Here is a 23207-nt window from a genome sequence, read left to right on the forward strand (position 1 = left end):
CTTTATTTACATACAAACTTCTGAGTCCCTCATGACCTGGGGTAAGTGTATTGTAGAGAGTTTTTAACCTAATCGTCTTTATATCCTTTTTTAAATTTATTTAGAAGCACTGAAGATCAACAGGGAGATTCTAAATAAAGTTTTTATAAATAAAAATATTTGTAAGTACTCTATGTTCGTCAAACCGTACCTAATTCGTACTTGTAAGTCACTATGAAATTGACATTCCGACGGCCATTTCGGCAATTACAAACACGTAACTTGGAGATAAGATACAACTAACATTTCGTCTTTACGTAAAAGACGTGACAGTCCGTCAGCGGCAAGATGGCCCCCGTAAACGTCATACGAGTATGACGTTATTTTTTCGTCCATAAAGAGATATTCATCTAAAGAGTTTCGACACAGACATAATGGTTTCGGCCGTCAACGGGTTGTCGTAGAAAAATTAGAAGGTTGACATTGCTAATTGGTTTTGTCAAGGTTTTGTGAGGTTCGGTGAAGAAAAGTCTGGTTTTATAACAATTTTGTTAAAGTAATAAAATTATATTATTATCTTGCAACGATTAATTTCAGTAAGCACTATTTGTGGCATAATACTCAATATAATTGAGTTTAATGATTTTTTATATTAGACCCCCTTCTTGATTGAAAAAAAATCATTAAGATAATTGGGATTGTATAAAACCACACCATACAAAACAACACTACATTTGCATACAGTTTTTACTCCTTTACCTCTTACGAGCGAAATGCAAATAACACCAAAAAAATACAAAACGAAGATGTCACTGAACCATTACATCATTTGAGTCATCAAAATGTGTTTACGTGCAAACTAATGTTTTTGCTAGATAACCTAGTCCGTAGATTGCACTGGCGGCTGAGTTTCCAAGTTTCCATACATTTGAGCTCCCCCTACAATGGACGATGGGCCATTACGTTAATGTATGGAAAGCGATACGGAGTCTCGCTCACTGTCATCAAGTCATCAGTGACTGACATTGCACTGTGTAGATACGCCCTTACAGACAGATGCACGTGAAATGAACAGGCGGTTAGTAAACAATGCAATAGTAATTTTGTTTATTCTGGCTGGCAGTAAGTAGGAAAGTTACTGTATCACTGCAAGTATTGACCTCAATGTAAACCTAGATTAAACAGTCAGCTTATATAAAAAAAGGCTCTTATAATCCGTTTTCTATATGATTTCTTTTCTCTATTTTTTGCTTCCTGTTATTTCGTCGTAACTGAAGATTTTGGAAACAATAGCAAATTAAAATCAAGCACACAATATCCATTTAACAATATCCATTTTAATAAACAAAACCTTCTAGAATAACCCATTATCGTTAACCCGAGAAAGCTGAAGCACAGCACATTGGTTTCCCTATTAAAAGCTAATATTTGTGCTATAAACCATTGGATAGTATCGGAACAGATTAAAACACCATGTTTCTGTCCCTTCAAGGGTTATTCTAATGAGATGGCAGATTTGAGTGATACCGAGCTAGTGGTGAAAGTGAGAGGACACCACATCAACTCTGCCTAGGGGCCCAGGTATGGTCTAAGTTAACGAAGACAGAATATACATCTAGGAACGATGATTACACAAATGTTCTTAAATTTTAAGTCAGGAAGTTAAAAGTGATTTGATTCGATGCCTAAGGAAACGTATAACTTGGGGCTTATTTCGCTAATTTAATAATGTAGGGTGTCTAGTCTACAATCGTATTGCAATACTAAATCATTTGCATCGACAAATGATTCATTATTAAATCACAGAAAGGGATAAAAACGTTTATTTGAAACAAACATTTGCGTGATCAATCGTATGTCGCTTGAGTAAATATTAGCAGAATCAAGCCCCCGGTGCTAAGATCTAACAGAATCATTTGTTACTACTTGAAGTTTGTGGTCCTTATTTCTTAATCCAGCTTAGACGATCAATTAAATTGCGCATTGTGAGAAATTGATTATGGGTAATACTGAAGATTTTGTAATTATTTTTTTATTTAAAAAAATATCAAGATTCCACCTTACGCTTTATGTTGAGAGATCAGACAGTCAAAACAAGAAGGTTTCACGACAGACTAATAAGATTTCTGAGACATTTTCTCAGTAACGTTTTTATGCCGATTAATATCACAATTTTTTTTGACCAACTTTTTGCGGGATGTTTGCGTTAAACTTATAATGCTTTTGTAATAAAACCACTGTAACTCCCAGTAGTTTTCGACTGACTGATTCGTAAGCCGACACCTTAATTTCTACACCTGTCACAATGACTCAATTTACAATAACTATCAAACTTTCAAAAACCACTAAACATCAGTTCCTAATTTGTAATACAATCTAAAAACTTCAGTCCTCGAATATACTTGTAAACGATACCAACTTACATAAGAAATAATTAATAAGATGCTTAGTAAGTGGTATTACATTACATAAATTAAAATCTCATTGAAACGATATTTATTGCATAAGTTATTTGCACTGCGTTTGCACTTGTTTAAATTATAGTAGCTTACATAGATATGATTTATTTAAATCATATATCATAAACTGCTGGTAACTGCAAATGTACATAGCATTTATCTTTCTGTGTCATTAATTGCGAATATGAATTTAATGTTAATATCGTAAATGTAATGTTGTTGAATTTAAACAGTTTAATGTGAGCTGGTTTCAATATAATTTCGAGCAGTGCAATATCATTTATTATTGTGACAAGGTTGCAATTATCTGTAGCTTTATCACAAATTGCCTTAACTTTTTACTGAGTATTTTGTTTTATAAAACTACTTTTTGGCACATACAATACAATTTAGTGGCATTAGTATCATGGGGCAGTAGGTTATTTACGAATAAATATCTTTTAAACTATGGACCTCAAGGATCTTTTTACACAGTCTTACAAAAAAAATATAGGTACTCTTCGAGCGATTTAAAATCAAACCTTTTTAAACCGCTTGCCGCTTATGCCTCATACCACACAATTCAAAGATTCGTTTCCCTAAGAAAAGCCACGAACCTCATTCCAGTAAGATATTGTGTATGCGACTGGAATTGGTAAATAGCCTTCGTTTTTCACTATCGACTATGGCACTTATTAACGTGATTCACGTGGGAATGCAAATGGTGCCAATTCTATAGAATTGTAGGTACTTGGTACTGATCTTGGGAATATTTGGACAATAGTCAAATGCAAGGGTTTTAATTGGACACGACGAAGATTTGCCGAAATTCAGTTGAATTGTTTGCAATATTGGCAACTTAGTTATTATGTAAAAGGTATTTGGTATGATAAATAAGGTCGGATACCTAACTGTAGTTTTTTTGCACTCTGGTTTAAATAACTTACTACAGGGTGTACTTACATTACACATTTATTATTTACTTACTTACGACAAGTCATTAAAACAATAGTATTTTCTGCAGATAAACAATAAGTCCTTTAAACATTACTTTTATAATAAAAATCTCTCACACCAAAACATTTGTGCCAACATCCCATAAAATAAGACCTTGCACCAAGGAGTTTCATCACAAAAAAAAAATAATAATATTTGTACAGCCTTAAGTGTTAGCTACTATTCGCTTGAACAGAAATAATACTGGCAATGTGTAATTTCAAACATTGGGCAACACCGGCGTAGACCGGTCAAGCTTACCTAATAAATCGTCACTACTCTGACGGCTTGTAAAATTGTAGTGTTGCTGTGTCAATATTTGTTACTAGATTCAGGAGGCACAGTTTTAAAGTTACCTCATAATTTACTTGGTGTTTACAGTAATTCTTTTTTTATTTTCATGAAATTGCGTCTTAAAATACCTAATTTCCAAGCATGCCTAGCTTAGGACCAATTGTAAAACTTCTTGTAACATTTTTGGATAAGATATGAATTTGATTTTGAAAAAAGAAACACTAGCGTTTAGTCATCAATGTTGATTCAGTTGTTTTTCGTTCTATTGAGCAAATAAATGTGTAGGTCATTCAAGTATATCTTTACAAGTGCATTGATATTTTCTTGCAATAACAGACTTATGTAATAAGTAAAATACACAATAACGTAGTTTTTATTTTCTGCATTACGCTGTAGCTCCGTTACTGATGTCATTAATCGAATTATCATAGTTTTGGAGACCACACATTACATAGTATTCTGCTTAGCACATTCTAGTACTATCACAATATAAGTAATATTGTTACTTAAAATTATTATTACATAGTGAATCCATTTCCACCATGTCTATCGGTGCAGCCTTGGTTATAATTACACACGCTTACGGGTTTGACGAAGCACCTTTCGTTCCGCTAACATACACGTGCCATAGAAGTTATTTAATTTTAGCCTCACTTTTATATGCGAAACTTGTAAAGAAGTTAGCCTCGGCCATATAGTATTTGGCTTAAAAAATCTGTGATATTAACCTGACTAATATGTTGTGCTAGTGAGAGTTTATTTATTTGAGAAACGGTTGGGCTGATCGAGATGTATATTGATATGGTCATGGGTGGTACGTACCCTCCAAAAAGTCTGTAACCATGTGGGTTACAGACTTTTTGATTTCGGGTGAAACAGCAGGAAATATAGTAAAGGTTTGTTCTATCGTTTTCTGAAGTGTTCAAATAAATGGTTAATGCTGCTCTGGAGCGCAAAGAAAAAAGATTTGACTGTAAAGAATCTCACACTCCCGTAGCCCAAACTTTTTAAACCTTTTCATAACTCCTTTATAGAAACATGTAGAAGCTAACCTGTCACCTTAAGCTGGTCATTAAAAACCAACCAACTACTAACCAGTTAGTAGCAAAACTTCAATTAGATGGTAATCTCTAATCTCCACAGCAATCGGGAAACAAATCGGTCTAACAAACGAATAAGCGCGTACAAGGAGCGAAAGCTGGCGCCATCGCTCGCTGCTTTATAAAGAGAAGTTATAGTGAGACCCGTGACTTTGTCTGTAGGGAAATGGATCAAATAAATGTTTGCTTGGGTAAGGCTGAAGGCATTACTATCTGCCATTAGAACTGTGCAGTTGATTGGTGACTATGAAACGGTCAAAATTTGTGATCATTGCGTATACGCGAGGCGTCATGACTTCAGAATAGCTAAGAGTTATAGTCTTTTCTTTTATGCATATTTTGACTTCCGTTAAGTCACTAGTAGCCACTTACAAAGTGGCAACAATATTTCACTAGAATGTATAAGTAAAATGGAAATCCTATTATAGAGAAGTTTCAAGCGTCCCAAGAGAGAGATTGTGTTTAAATATTTTGATGAGAAAATCTGTTTTTCTAAGAGTGGGACTCCTGAGACTAAGGTCCAATATTTACGATACAGACGTATATTTATTTATTTTCATTCTCAGCAACTGATATTTCTTAATAATTCCCGCAAAAGTAAAAACTACTGTTGCATCAGATTACAAACAAATATTGTATAGGTATGTAAGCATTGATAAAGCAATTAGATAGGCACTTATTTCTGCTTCATTTGTTTCTCAGTATCGAAAAATGTCTACCACATCCCACTTTCAGACCACACTGGCGAAGAAATTCAGCATCATCATCAACCTATCGAATATCACCATCAACAGTTCCAACTAACCGTTATTATGTAGGTCTTATATCAAGTTCCTGATAACTCCTTATCTCAAAAAGTGTCGAGTCTGTATCTATCAGGTATTTATGTGTCAGCCTAGTAGGCAGTAACTAGGTAGTCTTGACCGACTGTTCTGTTTTAATATCTGATTCTGATTGACCTTCATTAGTTTTATGTAGGTTTTGTTTGTGAGATTATAATTACGCCTTATTTAAATACTTGCCATTTTCATGTAAAGCCAGTACCTTCTGTTAAAATATTTGTACCGTTTTAAGAAGTATAAAGTATAAAGGTTGCAGATATGTCAAGTCAAAATACCTTTTTTGTTTGTTGCTCTGCAATTTTTTAATCTGGTATTAAATAGTTAATGAAATATTTAAAAGGCCGTTAATAACTCATCGTATATAAATCACGGTTGTTTTATGTTAATGTGATGAGTATCAACTCACTTTCTTAAATAAATTGGAATGATCCGATTATAAGAAGCTATAAGTAGGTACCTATTACGTGTCTGATAAGTTTAATCTTCCCGCAACTCGTTCTATTTATGATTCATGACAAAATTCTTCATGTCAATATACGTAGGACTCTTCAAATTTTATCATTGATCTTACCTTGGGTAGAACCAGAGTTTTGGATTAATCCATTCATGATGTTGATGTTACTCATGATTACCTCATAAATTCAGATAAGTATAGAGGTAGATTTTTAAACTGTACTAGATCAAGAACCTCAAAAGATGAAATTGTCACAAGGAATCACAAGAACATACTTTAAATAGTATGTTTTACCAGAAACCAAAAAAACTAAACACTATACATACAACAAATATAAGACTTTCCTCCGATTCTCCTTGCCGGCCAAAAAAACCGTCAGCTAAACCAATTAGAGCAGGGGTGGCAAACCTCGGGCACGCGCGCTGTTGGTGGTATGGACCAAAACAATATGGCCACCGAATATAGTAAGCACCAACCACTTACTTAATATTTAATAATACGCCTACATATAACAACACTGTATTATTAATATTTACACGTTATTTTTAAAGTGAGGAACTGATCATTCAGTTTATTATCAAAAATATAATTTGAGCCTAGGACAAAATCGAAAGTATCTTGCTTCTAAAACAGCTTGCTGCATCTTCTTTAACAATTTAACCGTATGTATAAACAAACTAATTTCCTTCATTTAGCTTTATTTAATTAACCTTACCTATGCATTGATAAAACTCCTAAGCCCTTCCCTAGATTTCAAGCCCTACCCATACGAAAGAAGATCCAAATGGATTTCAGCCATTACCGTAAACGGGCTTACTTTTATATTTATACTACAAATAGCACGTTCAAAGGTTGACTATCCCTGTAGTAAACTGTCTACTCTCGTCCATCAATAGTTTAATTTCCGACACACTGCAAGACGAATGAGCCGCCTTCATTGCGAACACTTTCATTTTATTTCAATGAGCTGTGAAGCTGGCGTTTAGTGGCTTCCAGTAATGAGGTTTAGTGCTAGAAAACCTGTGTGGAAGTCTATCCGGTGTGGATTGGAATGACAATAAAGAAAGTCTTTAGGGTTTGGTAAACCGACTTATAGGTGTGATATATGCTATGCTGAAAACCGCATCAGAATCAGCTTAACGTGAGATAATCGCGCACTAACATACATAGGCACCCACGCATACATAAGCACACACAGGTCAAACGATAACCTCCGTCAGTACCAATATTTTTAACTGACTTCAAAAAACGAGGTTATCGTCCATAAATAAGTTTTGCTATCCTTGAGAAGAATGTCTGAGGAAGCTCCAAAATATGCAACAGCTGCGTTATTTAAAAGTAAACTACCATAATTTTCTTCAGTATTACTCCTAAACTCCTATTCTAGTCTTCTCCAAAACATGAACTAAGAAAATGTTATCCATAAATTATTCCTTAAGCCTGGCCTGTCTGGACCAAGGAATGACCTTACCTACCTTTTTTCATTCTGGTAAAAGTGAGATTTTTTTTATAAACTATGCAGTGGGGATAAATCTAGATTTCCAATTTAGTTCTTTCTATTTCAGGCACCATAATATCTACTCTCACTGAACTGAAACCTACATATAGCTACATTGCAGTGTCATATCGCTCCGAACCATTTGAGCCAACCCTTGTTGGGGATAATAGCCTAAATCTTTATAGACTGTGGAAACGAGAGATCACCACCAATTTGCGAATGTCCAAATACGTAGATATCTGACGTTTCTGTGCCCAAAATACATTTGTATCGAAATCTAATAGTATTAAGGAGTAATTCCTTACATGTATTTTTACTGATTTGGAAGAACAATTGAAAGGCCATTAATTGCTGTATTGGTACTTTATACTACTCTTCAACTGAAAACTTGAATTTATAATATTATGTATTCCAACAATGTTTCAAAACAAAAAAATCTGTTTATTAAGTTTCGTCTCCAACCATTTCACACATAAATAGAGAAACTTCAACTAAATTATAATTTACATTCAACACATAATAAAACTAATACCTCGTGCCCATAACTTTTCGTAAAATATGCAACGACTTTAATATCCCCACCCTCTGTATGCAAATTGGAATTTTCAACCCTCACAGACTTCACTAAAGAGTAATTAAAAAAAAACTTCGGACAAAAGAACGCGAAAAATAATTATTCGAACAAAAGCTTTGGTTAAATTGAGCGTAGTTTCTTGAACTGTTAAATCTCTTTTGTGTCATCATCAAGACTATACATTCATTTTTCAAGACTTTTTATCTTATCACAGAAATGGTGATCTGAATCGTCAGTGACAGTACAGAGCGACCTTGCTCAAATAGGTCGATATTTATTACGATACATCAGCTAACTAGCTAAGCGATTAATAAAATCTTATTTATAAATACAACACCGAAGGTTACAACGGTCTTGATGCAAAATTAGTTGCTCTAAACGGAATATGAATGTCATCATACTTCACGCTTGGTTAGATTTTTTACTGCAACGGATTATCATTACTAAAGGAGTGGTCAAAAAGTGAAACCTCATCTCAAATAAAATATGCCCATCAAAAGTGAATCAGATTTCAAGATAAAGTGACGTTTAATACCAGATTAGTATCGTAAAGATCAACCAGAAATACTCTAACACATAAAACATTCGCCAACGAGATTCCAAACGGAACACAAGTAGGCACTATCAATATCTCAATCAACATTTCTCCGCAATTCAATGATACGAAATCACAACCTTCACATAAACACCGTGATGTAACAATAGATAGTACTAACAAATGCTCATTCACAACTGGTTCTCAGATAAATAGATCTAATGCAAAAACAGACCAACTTGACAATCGAAAGTACATACTTTTCTATTACGAATCCGCAACATTCAATTACAAATACACACTGATCTGCCCTCTAATGACGGGTCATAATGACGTACCAGTTACAACGACCACCGAGATACGACCAGACGATCGATCATTTAAAGTACATTACGACATTGATGATGATGTAGATACGGGAGATGGTGTAAAAGAAGCAATGGACATTAGAGAAGTGTTAACAATCGGAGAAAGGGAAAGGGCAATGGTAGTGTCGCCCGCAGCAAATCCGAGCGGAACTAATAGTGATATTTCGATACAATGCGTCGTTATTGCTCTGGGAGATTTAATCAGAACATAACTTATTGAGACAGCTATATGTTCTTGATGGTAGAGATATTGTTTTAGGACAGCAGGAACAAAATTTAATGTTTCCACCGTTGCGCTTAGGAAATATGCTTATCGGCTGCAGATATCAGTTACTGAATAGGCAATTTATTTCATTTGAACCTAATTAGTTGAGTAATTTGTTTCTATTTCATTCATCAAGTTATGCAAGATAAGATTTTTCCACAAATCACTTAGAGAATTCATTGTTTATAAATAACGAAAATAATTAATCTTCTGTTTTCTCATGCACCTATTTATAAACAATGAGATTAATAACCATGAGACGTAATGACACGTTTTCTCTTTCTACTTATATTATTTACGAACAAGTTACTAGTTCCTTGGATAGTTGTTACTGCAGAACAATTTTAGACAATTACGCCTCAGACGAAATAAACGCAGAACATAATGTGGATAATGTTGTTAAATTTGCTAATAATGTAGCAAGTTTAGAGGTACAGAAACTTGAATAGAAAGCATGGAAAACAAAACATACAAGAGTATGCTTTGAAGACGAGGATATTAAAGTAAACAATGTTGACGCAAGTAACACTGCACCTGACACGAGAACAAACACTAACCATGCAACGACCTTGATATTGAAAACGCGACAAGCCAAAAATGAAAGTGAAGCAGATTTGTTTTCTCTTTTAACGGTTACGAGTCTGATGACTTAACTAATGCCATCTAATTCCGACTGAGGCATTTTACTTAAAAGTAATCGAATTTCGGCTTAATAGAACGATTTTCTACTTCAAAGATTTTATATCAGACGTTACGAAATATTCGATAGCTCATAACAATAATATTAATGTTCTTTTTTTAATTATGAACAAAAGATGTCGAATCAATTGTGTATCACGTTTGGATTTCATAATCGAATTAATCCTTTGTGGAGAGGTATCGATTGGAGTTATCGAATCATCAGTTTAAACAGAGTTTGGTTCACTGTCCTAAGTGCCAGTTGTAAACAGCTTCGTTTGAAAGTAAGTATGTTTGGGTAACCTAAAAATAGTAAGTGCAGCTACCAAATGCGTGCATTGAGCTTAAAAACTTGTTCGAAGTGGTTCGGTATAAATAGTCGGAACGGTAGGAGCTATACATCAACACCGTAAACTTCTAATTGTATTTGTGTATAAAACACATGTTGAATTAGTAATCGAATAGTTTTCGACGCTTCCGCTATTTAGTTTTAACCTCAATATATCACAAATGCATTTTTGTCTTTCGATTTCTCAAATAACATTTCGCCTTTCTTTATCATTCGTATCGAAATTATTTTCATTGACCAGTTTATTCAAATCAATGAAGACTACAAAGATGGCTTTATCAGATTCATGATTGAAAAGAGAGTTCCTAACGAATACTTTCCAAATACACCAGAACTTGGTCACAGTCAAAGTCACGATATAACTGTATTAAGATCAAAGATAGTAGTGAATAATGAATCAGAATCATATTAATTCAGCGATAGCCAATCAACATTGTCTGTCAGATGAGTGCTATTGTTGCTAGTACCTGCAAACTAAGTGAAAACAATAACCATTGTGCTGAATGCACTAGCTTTCATTATTGATGTGACCTTGTTAGCTCATTGACTTAAGGCCTTATTAGGTCAATTTTCAAACGTAACGATATTGTAATTTGTAATTAAAACACGCTCCTTGTACAATTTTTGATGAAGGTCGCACGTGATTGGCGTTTGTTTCATTTTCTTTTTGATACTAGATTCTAAAATTATCATTTAGTTATGTTTTATCTACACTGGCTTTCTTTTTATTTTCGATAATAATGATAGAGAAGGTTTCCGTACCATAAATATCTTTACCGAAATCGATTCTTGCTCGAACACTGCAAAAGAAATAAAAGTAAGATCCATTCTTAGAAGTCATCTCCTTTTTCATAAAACATTAAAAGTACATAAAAAGTGCCATATTTGGTTTCTCGCAGTTCTTTTGCTCTACTTGCCTAGATTTTACAAATTTGGTAACCTCGTCGTCACCATAATTACAGTTGCCCAAATATAATTTCGTCTACAGCTATCATTACCGTCCATTTTTAAGTGCATCCATTTCTGTTTCCTTGAACTTGCGACTTCAAATGATATATTGTTATTATTTTATTGCTTCAAGCAGGTGAAACAAAGTGTTGGATTAAAAGCTCATAATTATATACCATTAGCGATCGCCTACGCTTCATAAACCTCGATTCTCACACCTCTGTGAGATAAAAGATACCTAATTGCAAGTTAAATTTTGTGAAATCAAAGCTGCCTTAAAAGTTGTACATCGTTAATATTCTAAATGCGTTGTTGCAGTGCTCGCAAACAATACTAATTTACACTTCACCATCACTTAGAGGCTGCATCTGTGAGAAAAAGTACGGCGTAGGCCTACATTTTAATTTCATTGTAACATTTCTATTCCGAATGCCTTTTAAGTACAACAAAAACTTGACCGAATGTGTACATTTTGAATTATGGCGGCCCTTACACGACCTTCTTCTATATCTCGGTCAGCGAGGTGTTAAACGTAAAGAACGGAAATCTGAATAATTGTACGTCCATACAATTGGAACAATGGCACAGAAGTGCATTCACAATTAGCGCTTGCAGGGCCTTTAATTAAAGCCCGCAAATCATTATCATTACCGTGATCTTAATTGAATGAAAAGGTGTGAGATTCTATCGATTAGCCGGCTATAGGTCAACAAGCAATTGTTTAATACCATTGACATAAATGTAAAAGTTAATTTCAATACAGGTTAATTAAACAAAGATACTAATAGTGTTAAGTGTTTTGTATTAGCCATAACTGACATCAAACATACATTCAAGCATTATCAAATAAATCGATTTAACACTTTCGCCGATAAGATTGAAAATAGCAGAAACTCACATTACAGCTGCCGACGGAACCATCGATCACCTTGTACAATGGAGACCTCGACATAATTCTTCAAAATCATAATAATACTCAATCCACTTCAATAGTCCGTAAACAGATGTCTGCCGGTCAATTCAAATATTTACTAGCTATTCAAATAGGACCACAAACGATGCAGCGAAGGCCACACATACTGAATACAAACTTAATGCTAAACTCTCTGGTAATGAATGCACGCCTAATACAAATACTCATTAATCCGCAAGAACCTTGCAATAAGAAAAGTGCTTTTGAAACTGCACATAGACTTAATAAAGCTAATGATTTATTACTTGAATTCAATTTTGAAATTGCCAATCTTTGTACATTTAACAAATGCGATGAAGTTATTACAAGAGATTGTACACGAACTGAATAATTGTGAGAACTCGATGAATTATCAGTTAGAGCACGATTGGCAGATATTAATGATTACGTGTGATTTGTAATTTATGGCAAAGCTAACGCTAGTTCTGAAGGTTGACAGTTACCTATGTGTCAAGGTGTTTTGGACAATTTGACGATACATGATCTCTATGACGAAGTAATAAGCCGTAATAAAGTTGACAAGTCATGTTACACAACGTGCGTCTATAGGCAGGTCTAAACACAAGGCCGCGTGTTGTTTGATATGTCCTTAATAATCGTTTATTAGACAAACGATTTGTCTAGTTACGACATTGATTTTGTAATGTTTAAGAGCTGATATTCCGTAAATGGTTGCATCTGTAACTGAAGCATTGTTTGTAGTTCCCATGTCCGTGACCCGTGCCTAACTGTGTCTGTAATTGATGAGTACGTAACGGTGTTCAAATATAAAAGCAACGTGAATTGTACTGAAATCTTGAGTGTTATTGATACTACTCGTGAGATATGGTGAGAGGTATTGCTAGCCACAGGTCACGATAATACATCGGAGCAAAATCGAATTGATCGACAGGTTGTAGCTCATGATGTTTTGACCTCCAGCCATGCTAAGATTCTTACTGGTCAGTGTTAGGTTTAGATCTAGCTTTCTATAGAACCTGAATGAAATCTATCATCTTAATACTCTTGACAAGCTGTCATTAGTACTTCAAACAGCATCGTATCACCAGGCGTTATTTAATGCCAAGTTATATAGTCGATCTTAATTATAGAAATATACAGAACGAGCTGTGAAATTTCACGTTCAAGTACCAAGTATGAATTTATCGATAAATCTAGACACCTGTTACGAACGCTATCGTTGCATCACTAGTAGATAATCTTGTCAGAATGACATACAAGACGATAGTTATCTTCAAATCAAATGTAAAGGAACTGAATTTAAAAACGTAGATGGAAATAAATGTATAAGAAAGTATTTGAAACTTGCAAATGTTAATTAAATTTGCAATACCGAGTGCAATATGTGTCTATTTGATTTGTGTGTGAAAGTAATGAGGTTAATATTTCATGTGTGAATGTTTTAATTTAATTAAAATGTGCGATGGCGAATAAAAATGTATTAAACTTTCCATGTGCTGTCATATGACGAGAACGACTGAACATTTGACGCAGATTTGATTTTGATACAGATATGAGTTTTATTAAATTAAAAGAATTTACTTACTTGCTGAAATATTTTTTTATAATTTGATTGGAAAACACAGTTATTTTTAACATTAAAAAAGCGAGTGCATTTCTCACGCCATATTTCTTTCTGTCACCTCTAACGATTGCGTCCAAAATACCGTTGTATTATGCATAATTTTTTACGTCCCATAATGTCATTATTATGACGTGACTTTTACACCATAGAACACCATAATCACGGGTTATGCTTAGTAATTGCTTGAAAGAATAAATGCCGATGTTTTTTTGTTTATCATTATTATGTGTTATTGTAAATTAAGGCCAGTTTAGTCATTCAGAAGTACAACAGCTAACAAAACCTGATTGGGATCTTCAAAAAAAAGTGGTAGCTTCGGCATTAATTCGCCAACTTTGTCTAGTCCGTTTGAATAAAATTTTAGCGTAGTAATCTTCCATTTATTAACGCTATTGTGAAATTGATAACGGTCCTAATAGAAATTTATAAAGTTTTTAATAATTATCGGAACTTTTACCGATTTTCTAACGGGTGTCTGCTGTCTTCTATCGTTGTTTCTCATCAAGGTGACTTCTATTGAATTTTAAAGATCGACTTGCACAACTGACCTTTTTACGCAAAGCTCTACCTCTAATATCGTCAACGTAATGCTAAGATTCAAGTAGCTTCTCTTGTTTGTTCTACAGATATGAATCTCGACCGACTTCGCAGAATCCAAGCAAGAAAAGATGAGGTAATATCGTTAGGAACAGACCACACAGCAATATTAAACTTAATACCCTAAAAACAGACTCAAAGGCAAAGGCAGCCTCTTTGAAATTGCAACTTTTTGCCTCTTCCTAAGCAACAGATGTAAAAAAATAACTTACTAACGTTACAAAGTATCTGGTTACTGAGTCTAATCACGTTTAGTGAAACAAGCTGTTTATAAGGACGGCCTTCGATGATACTAATGAATGTAAATATTAAGGTAAACATATTGACATGGCTATACAAATGGGTAACGTATCAGGAAGACTTGTTCGTTTGACAAACAAACACGATATTGATGAATTTGGTGATGATCTAAGAATATTGAAGGTGAACATAGATGATGACCACATCGTCGCTTACCTCACATGCGGAGTAGTGGTCAAACGTGTATGTACAATAGAAAAATATTGACTTACGATACTGTTATTTTGTTTCGCGATGACTGATCTTAAAAGTTATTCCGGGATTGAAGAATTAGAAAAATAAATAAGCAGTAGCAGAAGTTCTAATAACAACTCCTTGTGACATGATAAGCAAGAAATATTCAATGACGAGCAAATTGCATCGCGGCACCATTTTGATTCATTAGAAAAAATCGAAGTTCAAGCTGAATGAATATACAACCTGATGGGTTCATAGCCTGTGGTCAATGCAAGCTTTTATCAGTTTTTGCCAACATAACGGATACTGCGGCTGATCCAATTCATATCAAGATTATCAATAGAAAGTTTCTAGGAAGACTTTAGTACTACTTACTGAACGAAGATAACTAGCGTCTACATTGTATTGACAAGAACGCAGAATACATTGTCAATGAACTTATGCAAACGATCTCTCTATCGACGAACTGTGAAAGTGTTTGTAAAATTGATGTTTAAACATTTGGGGTCAATATTCAATCAACACATCACGAAGAAGTCAATGATTGCTTACTTTTTTGTTTTGCGCCTGCCATGCGCATAAAAAGTCAATATTTGTTTAAAACAAAAGAATAACGTCAATGAGACCAATGTTTTGATGGACACGTCTTGAATGGCTCGATGGAATTATTCCTTATACTAAAATTAAATGTTAGACGTTACAAACATGTTTTAACTAATAGAATTTCAATTATTGAAAGCAATGTAGATTTTTTATGGCTCGTTAAAAAATCTATAAAGTCTGCGCCAACGATTAGGAGAACAATCCGCGGAGTGCGATGACTTCTAAATGCTCAACAGATTACTACCTATTACATGGAAAGATCGAATCTATTGACCACGTTAAGAAAGAAAAAGATTGTGTAGATAAATAAGACGAAATATCTAAAGATGACCGCACAGCTAAGGTAAATAACGAGTTGTTTTTTGTTTTCTATAATTCAACCATCTGGGTGAAGGAAACGCACGACTGGCTTGGCCTACGGTCACCATTTTTTCAAAACACGTAACACTATGTGAAGATTATTTGTTGATAAACGTGAATTGGTTCAAGATAAAAACGAAATTGAAAAAGTAGAGCTAATTCACAAGCATTAACGTCTTAGTTAAAATTTTGCGTTAGGACAATACAATGAACTTGGGGTTAGAAATGATGAAATAATAAATACCTATATACATAGATCAAATTAAGAAATATTTATCTCCCAATATGTTATTGAAAATAATTTCACCGAGTCAAACAAACGAGCCATATTAAAAACTAATTATTCCAAAGATAGTTCTTCTACTAATAAATGGACTGAAAAGCAATTGGATACCGTTGCAAAATTTCAATTAAAAGTCGAGTACCTAAGTATCGTAATAGGTGCGGCAGAATTTCTAAAGTCAGCCGCTGTTAGGTTCGGCCTTGGCATTATGACCTGTGAAAATGTAACCTTGCGAAACGATTAAACGTACTTGTATTAATATTTCATAACTAATTTTAATTCTAATAAACGATAAAAATCGCTATTAGAACGGCAACTGAACGAGAGTCAAAGGTCTTCAAAGTTCAAAACACTGAAGATGTCAGAAATAATTTCACTGCGATCAGAAATAGAATAAGAGCACATTACTTACGCTGTGTCGAGAGCGAATTTGCCATCGAAGTAAAAAATAATAAAGTTAACGCTGCAACGTTTTTTTTTACTATACAAAGAGCTCAATAGTCGTTTTTTGGTCCAGTTTTTGCACATCTGTTCAGTCCAAAATAGACTGCAGACACATGGCACTTTCGATTGATACAAAACATTCCGGGGTCGAGTGAGTCTTCTCAATATGCAAAACTGCAGAAAAAGCTGCACAAATTGATCGAATTACAGATCCGGTAAAGGTACAGTGACTCCAAACGTTTTTCTCTTGTTACAATTACTTTTAATTTAAGATGATTATTTGTTTCCGAATATCGTATTTGAACCTGCGGCGCCTAACAATACGGAAAGTATTAACAGTTAATTGCAGCGTGAATGTGTTAATCGGATATCGTAATTTCCTTCATTGTTTGCCCAAGATTAAAAGCGAGTCTACAATCATTGATTTTGCTGATTACCTCAAATAGATAAAAGACTATTGTTTACTCAGTGACCGACTTATTTTTTGCTGTCTATTGGTAGAATTGAGTCGTCTGATGGAAATATTAGTTCACTTTTTGTTTTGACAAGGGCAAGGACTATTACAACATTCTGTCTTATATTTCCATTATGCTCTAATTTGTTACTTTTTGCCCGTTACGCATGTTTCAAATGAAGTTTGTTTTTGTCACCAGTTTCAGGTCTTTGAACTGTAACATAAAACGATCATCATCATCATCATCATCATCATCAGCCTATCGCAGTCCACTGCTGGACATAGGCCTCTCCAAGTGCACGCCACTGAGATCTATTTTCGGCTTCTCGCATCCAGCAAAAAAAACAATACTTACTGAAAATTTAACAGCACTTTTACTTGGAAGCCGACCTTAAATTCGTCGGGACAACGTCCGGCCTTCCGTGTTAAGCGTAGAATCCAGTCACTCACACTGAACACACCACTATGAAAATCAAGTTAGCACTTCACGAAAGTCCTGGCACGGCGGGGTCCGAGACTAAACCCGTTCCGGAGGATACCGAATTCCGGTTTGAGAAGGTCACTTTTCGCGTTAGCCGGGTTCAAAACAGACTATTCCAATTCAACAATGTGCGGGTTGAAAGGAAAGTCTAGGAAAGTTTCGTGTGTCGGACGAAAACTTTTTTCGCGATGTCGGAGGTTCGGCGTCGTCGCGCCTCACGACACGAGCGTCGCGGGCGGTAGCACGGTGCAGACTGGCGCGCGATGTAAAATTGCGGCAGTGTGCAGTCGAAGCCTCCTCGTCGCGACGCGGACGCACGTGTGTGCGGAGACTTGCAGATTCCTCTACCACTGTACTCGCGCGATGCGTTCCTAAGCTCCGACGTTCATCCATCGCTGCTTCAGTAAGCGTTCCTTCATCCCACTTTTCTGAAGTTCCGGGAATGGTAGATGAATTTTCCGTGCGCGTTGACATAGGACATGTGAAAAGTATATCCGGGCGAGGTATCAGGTTCTGGAGGTTTGCTCATTTATTGTTATGGGCTGCAGTCGGGTGCATAGTTTTATGAAATTGGCTTTTTGTTCGTACCGTCTGGCTGGCAGGTCCCTCTGGGCTGTGTCGTAAAGACGCATTAGGCTCACCGGCCGCTGAACTTTGCTCGTATTTTCATTAACAGGTTTTAATTTAACGTAAGTATCGTTAAACATCGATAGCGCATTGCGCTGCAGTTAATTGGAAAAGTAATTTTGTTAATTAATTTAAACATTAACGATAAATGGCTATGACTAGATGATTTAAGAAGTAATTCACGTGGATACAAATTAAACCAATAACTCCACAAATACCAAGATAAGGTCACTTTTTTCTAAATCGTTGTAGCCCAAAAGTAACTTCGACATGGAATCCGAAATTCCAATATTCCTCAACATTCCAAATAAATATTGAAAATTATTCGCCCTTAATCCAAACAAAGACCTTCAAGGTCGCTAGTTGTGTTGACGCCCACTTCGAAACATAAACAGCGAATTTGATTATGCTAACAACAACGGTATAAAATCGAGAGTGATAGATTAGCTAGACTCTCTGAACTGTTTCTTGTAAGATTGGAAGAGACTGTACTGCACTGGAAGACTTAATGAAAGGCCTCATTATCTGCACTGTCATACTATACAAGAAAGTCCTTAACCAAAACTCAAAAACTGCTGAACGGATTCTCAATTGGTTTTTACCAATACAAAGAGAAATTGATGAGAATCTCACGTAATTATGAGATGACTTCCGACAAAGAAGTATGGAAGAAGAAGACATGTTACTTCGACCCGAAATTGCAATAAGGGCCGGAGAACAATGGTGATGGTAGAGGAATTTATGATCAAGATTCTTGAACGAAGATTTAACTGTCCACTGATGAAGGGTTTAAGTAGGTATATATCTACTTGAGAAGTTATAATAATCAATATTGCTAATAAGCCGGCAGTTGACTCACAAGGTGATAACCTGTCCTAAGAAACTCATACACACACTACACTCATCACAGTACTAATTACACACATTTATGGCGTAAAATATTTAATGAATAACGGATTTTCTTATATCTAGTGTATCTATACAGATAATACTATGTATCTTAAATATGGTTCTAAGCGCCATTGCTATTTTTAACTCAATAAGGCAATCTTCGTCGGTTCCTTATTTATTTATATCTTCATTGAAATCGCCTTTCATTTCTTTATAAATAGTTCTGAATTAAAAGTCAACTTTAATTTACACAGAACACAGTGGCGACATCTTGTGTGGAGATGGGGCATCGTTTATTTTTATTTTGTCTTTTGTAGCAGTATTTTTTCAGAATTATTTTTTCATTAACGTCTACCATTTAACTTATTTGCTTATACAAAATGAATTTGTTATTAACTTAAATGTATTAAAACCTCTGTTTATTGTACAACTGAACCCTTAGCTACACGACTCACATAGGGGTATTGGACCAAAAAAAGCGGACAATATTATTTTATGCTCTTATCCTGTTTATTGGTCAAAAATCACTATGTAGAATGTATTATTACTTATTTTATGATATTATTTTAGTTAAAAAAAAGTCGTGAAAAAAAATTAAACATAATAATTATTAGCTTTTGTGACATGAATGAATCAATCAATTAATCCTAACTGAAAAAATCACTACTTGCTTCAGTTTCATCGCCAGAATCCATCGAACTTTCGTCTTCAGTTGAGACTTCAACTTCACTTGGCATTAGCATTTCCCTAGCCGCGGTACTAAAGGGTTTCGACTTCTTTGGGCGTTTTGGCCTAATACTGCTTATAAACGGGTCAGATGTAAGAAGTAACCTATTCAGAACGTCTTGGTTGCACTGCTCTCGAGAAAACTTTCGTGCATAATTGAGTCGATATTGGCGAAAGTGTTTATTTCTTGCTTCAGCTGCTTCTTCCGAAAGACTTCCAATAGGTAATAGCGCATGTTGAACAACAAGTGGCCCGTGTGCAAGTATTTTATGCACCGTGGGTGACATCGGATGCCAAGGATATAACTCAACGTACAGCTTTGCTGTCTCGTTACAAAAACATGAGAATTTTTCAATATTGATTTTAAGGCCACTTGATATTACTTCTAATATAACAGAAAATCTCTCAATCAATCTTACATCAATTCCAGTGATTTCTGAAGACACTTGCGGTTTTTCAAAGAATCTACGACTTGTATTGCCATCGTTACTGTTGCCGTACCCGGCTTTGGGAACGTCAACAATAAGACCAAGCCGAGATCTAAACTCTTCTAGGATATCTTTCTTTCTATCCTTCACAATATCTTTTTCGGACTGCGCTCTTATTTGCCATTTTTTTATGGTTATTTTGTAAGAAAGATGGAGCAAAGTTTCGAAAAATCTAATCCTTGCATGTAAAATAGATAATCCGAATTTAAGGTTTCCTAAGTTCACTTCTTTTGATGATTGTAAATTATTAAAGTCTTTAGAAGTTGCTTTGCAAATATAACATCGCATTGTTGACTTAGTGTCCGTTGCAGAATTGCACACTTTACCATCAACCATTGTAAAAAGCATGGTATATTTTATGGTCACATCTCCGTTTTCTCTGTAGATCTTCAAATCCTGTAAATTATTGATCTGATCATTGTAATATTGTATTTCCTCGTTTGTAATAATCAAATGTTTCATGAACAAATCTTATTCTCATGGGGCGGCAAAAGCGAGGTGAGGATGGTGTCGCATTTTGCCAAATAACCCTTTTGCTCTTGGTACAAATAATTTGAAGGGGCACCACAGATGATTGAAAGATGAAAGCATCGGAATCGGCCGTATTTTCAAATCTTTGTTTGTACTCTGTCTGGTTCGATCCATCACAGCCCCACTTACAAATTAACTCCAATAAAGCTATTTCTTCTGTTGGTAGACTTTTTAGTACATCATCCAAGTATAACAGTAGTCGTTGAGACGTGTGATTCAATAAATTTTGAAGTTTTACTTCGGCGCAGATGGCAGTTACCAAAACTGATTCTTTATCTGGGTAACAGTCTTTTTTTGCTCTTTGTATAACACTATAACATGGATATAATTTGTTATCACTAGTCCTAATAATTTCATACTGATTCCTCGTTAAAGACGCTTCCACAAAGATTGATAATGCTTGATTGGGTGTTAATTGTGATCTTAATGATGAACCGCTGCTTTTGTAGTTTTTTAAGTACGTTGATCCTCGGGTTGGACTTTTACTGATATCTTTGACCACTTTTGCAGCCTGTGGATAACCACATTCTCGGAGCTTCATTTGACTCGCATATAAGAGTTGTTGAGAGTCACCCTAATCTTTAAGGCTCTTAACTCTTCGCCTTTTACTGCGATCACATAAATCACTAAATGCTTTAGATGGACGACCTGAATTTCTACTTGATCCCATAGGTATTTCTACAGTACCTTGAAGCCAACTGTGATTTTTTTTCAAGAAAACCTTTTCTGTCCTACTCGCAGCAACCCATCTGGTCTTCATTTCTGACTTAATGGCAGAAAATTTGTGCAGAAACTGTTGTTTTTGTTCCTCGGGGAAAGTCGGCTTACTTACAATATCTTTCTCCACAGAGTCCAACTTCTTTACAAATTCTCTTTCTGTACTTTTTTTCATCAGTTTAAATAAGTATTCCCGCGTAATAACATTGTTTCCAGAACTACCTGCTAAAGAAAAACTCCTGTATTGTCAAGTTTTCAATATCAAGTGAATAATATAAGTTTGTTTTGTAAAAATAGTATTAACGAAATAATACGAAAAAAATATGATAGGCAGATTTAGGCACCTAAATTTCTATGTTTTCAATAGTAGAATAGTTAATCTTGTTATTAAAAAAACAAAAATTGCCCTGAAACGTCCTGAGACATAACAAAAACACTATTATGTATATGTTTGTTGTAAAATCTTACTACGTTTTTATGCAGTCTAAAGAATTGTTCATATCTATGAGCTAACTAATACTACATCAAAACAAATAAAATAAAACGAATAATGAATACCTGCTTCATTATTATCCATCATGAATATCACTTCACAAGACTTTGTTTAGTTAATAACAACCAAAATTGCGCGATAAAAAATCGTTAACTCAATGATTGTTACGTGACCGTTTGCAACCGTTCAATTGATAGGCGAAATAATGATACACAACATTTTTTAAAGTTTTTAATGTGGGTAGTTTTAGGTTCTTAATTTATCTAGGTACCCTCAAGTACATCCAATTTGCGAAGATACTGTACTTTGATCTTGTCGAATATTGTCCGCGTTTTTTAGTCAAATACCCCTATGTGCGACTGTTAAATCTTGGTGATAATTGAAACATGTTAAAATTATATTAAAACTAGGTATCCAGCGCAGGAGTCGATAAAATAAATTATACAGTAATTATTTTAACGGTGGACGTATTAAGCAAAGCTATTACGCACAGGACTTCAAACCCAACTACCTAATGTCCAACACAAAATTTCGCAAGAAACCTACATTTTGACGTCACAAAGCCATTACTTAAACATAAACCCAAAACACACGTCCACCTACATAACAAAGTTTCCTACTTAATTTTGCGTAAGAGCGAAATTCGCACAAGGAAAACATTTAAAACATAATAGGTTACCTTACCGGGCGACACTAGGCGTGATCACAAAACATCTGTTTCAACTTACCCACAAATGTTTCAACTATCCCACGCTCCAAATTAAACCTAACCTATGAATAATAAAATAAACAGGAATTTCATATTGATATTGTGGGCCGGGCTTTAGCCTGATTTATTTTAACATTTACTGAATATTGGTTCAAGCGGACAGTCCCTTGTTGCACTTAAGCCTTAAGCCAAACATTATACTTAGATTGCTTAACTATCGCCTAGATACTTGGATTTATCGTTTAACTTGGTAAATCTGTCTTCTTCGAGTTGTTTGCCTGACGTAGTTGCAATTGCAACTTAACCATTTCAACGTCATATTCCCAGATTTGGAATATGCAATTTGTCAGGAAAAACATTTTTCCCATATGTGCCAAACCAAAGCTCTTTTGGCTTTCTCATAAAAAGCGTAGGTGAAAAAAATCTTACTCTCTGGAGAGTAAACACCCG

General features: G+C 34.9%; 1 protein-coding gene across 1 annotated transcript in view; it reads right to left on the reverse strand.

The window, feature by feature from the left end:
• LOC124630319 (probable serine/threonine-protein kinase DDB_G0267686) overlaps positions 1-17822 on the reverse strand; it is a 175684-nt gene extending 157862 nt beyond the window's left edge. Inside the window, exon 1 of the mRNA XM_047164171.1 lies at positions 17450-17822. The gene's annotated coding sequence lies outside the window, so the exon portion shown is untranslated. The remainder of the gene's footprint in view (positions 1-17449) is intronic.
• Between the last annotated feature and the right edge of the window lie 5385 nt (positions 17823-23207).

This window comes from Helicoverpa zea, chromosome 5 (genome assembly GCF_022581195.2).
Source record: "Helicoverpa zea isolate HzStark_Cry1AcR chromosome 5, ilHelZeax1.1, whole genome shotgun sequence".
Classification (NCBI taxonomy): domain Eukaryota; kingdom Metazoa; phylum Arthropoda; class Insecta; order Lepidoptera; family Noctuidae; genus Helicoverpa; species Helicoverpa zea.